The sequence below is a fragment of the Castanea sativa genome, chromosome 11 (genome assembly GCF_040712315.1).
Source record: "Castanea sativa cultivar Marrone di Chiusa Pesio chromosome 11, ASM4071231v1".
In the NCBI taxonomy this organism is placed as follows: Eukaryota; Viridiplantae; Streptophyta; class Magnoliopsida; order Fagales; family Fagaceae; genus Castanea; species Castanea sativa.
This window is the reverse complement of record NC_134023.1, coordinates 5,146,926-5,152,378: the sequence shown is the minus strand read 5'-3', so window position 1 is coordinate 5,152,378 and position 5,453 is coordinate 5,146,926. Positions and strand designations below refer to the sequence as shown.

Below are 5,453 nucleotides of genomic sequence, written 5' to 3'. Positions count from 1 at the left end.
AATGCTGAGCAAATCAGAATCAGAGCTGAGTCACCCTCCAAAGCGCAAGCAAAGGCCCTTTTGGAGGTTTTTTCTGTGGTCTAACCATAATGCAGCCTCATCCTTCTCTGCAAATCATGCTTAAGACAACATCACTCAAAGTTTCATGCTATAATGATAGTAATAATTATAATTACAATAATACGTTGCTAATGTCCAGAGACATAACATGGCATCCTCTTTTTACAACCAAATTGCCGACATTGCAGTGGAATGGTACATAGCTATTGCAAGTGTCCCCAGATCAGTGTAATATGAAACATTAATCAGGTGCACTTTTATTGAGTGAAAAACAAAAATGCCACCTAATCACAAAGTTGTTTGTAAATATTATAATAATAATAATTTTTGTAGATATCCACAGTTAACTAATTTGGAACTAGCTTATCAGTGAGCAGTTTTACTCATTAATAGTGTACTTACAGCAAAAGCATGCAATTGATTAGTGGACAATAACATTACAAAGGGAAAGAATGTGATCATAATTTAATATATATGCAGCAAGGGAATTGAAAAAAATTAATTACCATACTTTGCTAGTTATACTAAAATCGTTGGCAGAATGTCAACTGTATAATAAACAGACAATGAAAATAATGATCATTGGCAGTTCAAAAATTGAACACATTCTGAAAATCTGCTGTTGAATCTAGAGAGCACTGCATATTTTAAAATTTCCAGAAGATTAATCACAAGTTTTGGTATGTGCAATGCTTGAAAGAAATATCATACATAAGACAGCATGGTTTGCAAGTCCAAAGGGATTGTTCCTACATATCACAATAAATCCGATATAGCTGGTAAGACAATGGGTCCAAATGAACCCAGCAAGACTGCTACAGTCGTGTTCATTTCCTTGATCTTGAAGTCAACAAGAATCCCATCCAACCAAATCCACTTTAGCAGCCTATGAAAGCCATTTTATCCATTTATGTCTCTACTTAGAAAACTCAAGTATATCTAAAGTCTAATTCGCTTAATGATAATTCAAAATATAAATTCACCAAAACATTTTATAAAGATGACCAAGTGCTACAGTCACAATCAAAATTGTACTTCCATTTTCTTCACCTAAAGGGGATACTTTTACCTACTACTCTTGGCTCCCAGTTATTCAATTCACCAGCTTAAACTTGACTTCTTAGAGACCTTAACAAGGATACAAGCATTGAATATTAAAGATGTGCATGGATTTTCATACATGTGATAATTCAGTCAAAGAAGGGTGAGGGATAGATAGACATAGAAATCAATTGCATAATAAACTAATATTTTATTTTGGATTATTAAAAATTCAACAAAAGACAATCCCAAATCAGCCGGCTATCCTGAGTTAATAAATACCTTACACTAGGTCATTATGAAGAAACTTTCCAAGTTTTGCTAAGAGCACATCCACAGGAAACATACATGGAAATTTCCCATTTCATAATTCTAAATTCATTTTCTATCTAACTTTTGACTAAGAAACAAAACCATCCAAATTATGGCATCCCCTATCTATTTTAACTAGTTCTTAAATAAACATTTCAATTTATCTCATCAAGAAAAAAGGGAATTAATTTAAAATACCGAAAAAAATACTAAAATAGTGGTCATCACCTTAGCAGAAATGTTAGGTGATTATCATGTGCTAACAAAACACCTGTACATAATTATTTATAATAAAAAAAAATTGTCCATTGAAACGTTTTCAATTGATAAAAATTAGAAATTCAAGCAAGGTTGTATATAAGAAACAATCGTATACCAGTGAAACACTGGACCTAGCTATAACATTCAACAGGTAGAACAGAAATTAACCAGGCCGTATATAACTCGTTGGTAGTATATAATGCTTAGATTATGAGGGTTGCAAGCCAATTAAGTAATAGCATGTGTAAATCAAAATAAGTGCAAAGAAGACAAGCCCGCAAGAATTTTAACCAAATGATCAGAATCACAACATGCAGCATACTGACTACCCAATTAAGCAAATTATGTAACAAAAACTTCAATGATTTATTAACCCAATAAAAACAAAACTGGAATTGGAAAAATTTAAAGCAAAGTTCAAACATAAAAAGGCTTCAAAATCACAGAAGCTACTAACTCAACAAAAAAGCACACGTATGTTACTTTCTATATTGGCCATGTGATAAATTATTCAGCAGCAACTGGCATATTTAAAAGAGCCAACAGCAACCCAGATATAATTGTACAAAATCATCAACAAAAATGCTTGAACCATTGTGCTTAAAATACGGAGGAAGAAGGGTGGTGGTGAACTTGTGAAGGGACAATGAGATAGTTAGACAATGGATCAAAAGGTTCTGATCCTCACTCTTTCATATCATCATCTTCATCTTCTGCTTCTGCTTCGCTTAGATCAAGATCAGCAAGCAACTCATCCAACGGAATAGAAGGTATGTCATCTCCGTCAGCCACAGATGTCATCTCTGATGGCTGGTAGTCTTTATTACGGTACAATGATATATTGAACCTCAATTCAGGGTTCTCCTCCAGATCTTTCAAGAACTGTTCATACTCCAAGCTAATCTTTTCTTGATCAGTTCTATTCTTATCATCAACTTCCATGTCAAGGGATTTAAGCTTCCAGGCACGAGGCTTCCCACGCTTCTTCTGACGCTTCTCTTCATAGCTTTTCCTTATAAGAATCACTTCGGGGATGACCAGACCTTTGTGCTTCTCTATCTCAATATCATTACTGTTAGCCCCATATAAGTCATAACCAAGGGCATAATCTCCAGGGTTCAAAAGATGGCCTAGATGTGTTCTTATGTTGAAAATTGTATCATTTCTTCCAAAATCTGATACACGGGCCACTTGTGCATCAGCTAAAACATACTTGGAGCCACCAACATTAACTTCAGAAGAAATTATCTCCACATCCAACACAATATACTCCACCAGCTGCCTGCTCGTGAGTAGAGACTTAAACGGTAACCTCCAATACTGATCAGCATCCAAGTAAGAAATCCTTAAGGTCAATGGGTCAAGCAAAGCAATGCTGTTGGTCACTTTGGTGCAAATCACCAATGGGCCAAGATTTCCCAAACTAGCGGCAACTTTGAGCGGCAAACAGATCAAATCCTCACGACATATTGGGCAGATTTCAACTGAGAAAGTATACTTGTAATTATAGTTATTACTCTTTATATCATGGGAAACAAGCTGTTTGTCATTGCGACTCTTCATTGGAGCAACCTTACCAATGAATTCCACAAATTTCACACCATGACTCCGGTTAGAGAAAAAGAAGTCGATACCTTGTTCCATCTGCTTAATCTTTATGGCAGAAGCAGCAGCACCGTGCTTCAGAATTAGCTGCTCCAAATAAAAGAAAGTACGCCTGTGAGAAACATGCTGGCGCAGTTGCACTGCTGCAACCCACTGGTCAGGATTGGCCTGAACTCTTGAACAGGATTCACACATGTGCTCTTGCTGAACATATTCAACCACATACGATTGTTCAAGTATTGCTCCATTAAGAACCTCTTTCTGAACTTTCAATTTGACCTTGATCCTCTTTGAATGGGGTTCGGTCCAAATGAACTCCGCATGTACCAATCTTACCTTGTTCAAATTCTTCAGCCTCTTCACACAGAATGTCAACAGCTCTTTTGATTCCGATTGGGCTTTGATCCAAGTTCTTGGTGGCTGCAAGTAGCTGTTGCACTCAGGGCAATGCATTATGATCACATGCTTCTGTAGACCTTCTGTGATGTCAACTTCAGAGCGCAAACACTTTACACACATATTGGCAGCATTCGGTGCCATTGGAATACCGCATTTGCAACATAAAACAGTGCCAACGGTTTGGGGAACAACAAACATACCTGCTTCCTCTGCCATGGCTGGTGATTGTAACAATATAATTTTATAAAAAGTAAGTACTTTAAGGTTAAGGACAAGAAGGACAAAAAAAAAAAAGAAATACATAAATAAATCTGTACAGATCAAGTATGGCTTCGCAATTTAATCACATATGCTTATAATAAGACAAAATTAAAATCACAGACAAAAATCAACTGTAAAAGAATCAATTGTATCTCCTGCACAGCTAATTTATACAGAAATATTTTATATCACAGATTACTATTTCTTTTAGTTCTTTATGCACAAAAAAAATTATAAAAATACAAAAGAACTCCATTGACGATAGATAGAATATAATTCTGGACTTTGCAAGTGAAACTAACCCTTATAAATGGGTTGGAATATTTGCTAGATCTTCATGGCCATAATGTAGCCAAATTCTAAGTTTTTTTTTTCTAGTCTACATTTGTATTTTATTGGGAAAAAAGGTCTAAAACTCAAAGGGATCCATGGAGGAGAACAATTGACAAATTCTAGTAAATTTAAGAGTAAAAGAGCTGATATCAAGCTGAATCAAAATTCAGTAAAACAATAAATTAGACGCATTCAGAGAGACATCATGTTATAAGCTAAAACAAATTTATCAAATGGTCCCAAACGACTAGAAAACCATTATGCAAAAACGAAAGCATTCATACTAGTTATATAACAACATGAAAAAGACCAAAACTATCACCCTCATCGTGCCACCACTAACATAGCTAGATATTACCAAATTAGATTGTAATGAGCTAATGCACCAAACAATTTGCTTTAAAAGATCACAACCATATTCAACAAATTTTCCTAAGAACTCAACTTTGTTAACAACCAACTCATATGTATTGGCATGAAGAATCAGAAATTGTTGCATCTATTAATGAAATCTAAAAGAACCCATTTCCAAACCCCAAAAAAAAAAAAAAAATGGTCTTGCTATATCAGTAACGTCATATAAACAAAACAAAACAAAATAAAAATCCTAAATTTATGCCTCTGTGAATTAATCTAGAAGAACCCATTTCAGAAAAAGCCATGTTCAAACAAATTACACCAAACCCATTTTTGTGAAAGGCTATATCATAAACAACAAACCCAACTCTTCATAGTCCTCCTCTCTCTTATTTACAATCAAAACAGCGTAACAGGACCAAAAGGTGTAAGCACCCGTGGAATCAGAGAAGAGAGAGAGGCTTACCGGCGGTGTTACGGTGGCCCGGCAGTCGGTGTAGCAGCAGCTGAGAAGCGAGAGAGAGAGGTTTCTGAAATAGACTACTAGTGATTCAAGGTTTTCTTGATATGTTTTTTTTTCCCTCAATGACTAAATTCTGTGTAAATAAAGCTTTTATTTTGAAGTAAAGTTGTGAGGTGGGCCTTTTAACTTTGATAGGGAGTGATGTGGGCTTTAAGCCTAATTCGTGAGGTGAAGAATATGTGGGCATTTCAAGCCCAACCTGTAAGCTAGTAGATATTTGTGCTGTGAAGAATGATTGGGCTTCTAAGCCTACTTTGTGTAGTATTAAGCTTCAGGAAGGATAGTATTTATTATTATGAAT

At 35.4% G+C, this 5,453-nt stretch overlaps 1 pseudogene; it reads right to left on the bottom strand.

Annotated features, from left to right (window-relative positions):
• Window positions 1–2,021: 2,021 nt before the first annotated feature.
• Window positions 2,022–5,216, bottom strand: LOC142615497 (uncharacterized; annotated as a pseudogene).
• Between the last annotated feature and the right edge of the window lie 237 nt (window positions 5,217–5,453).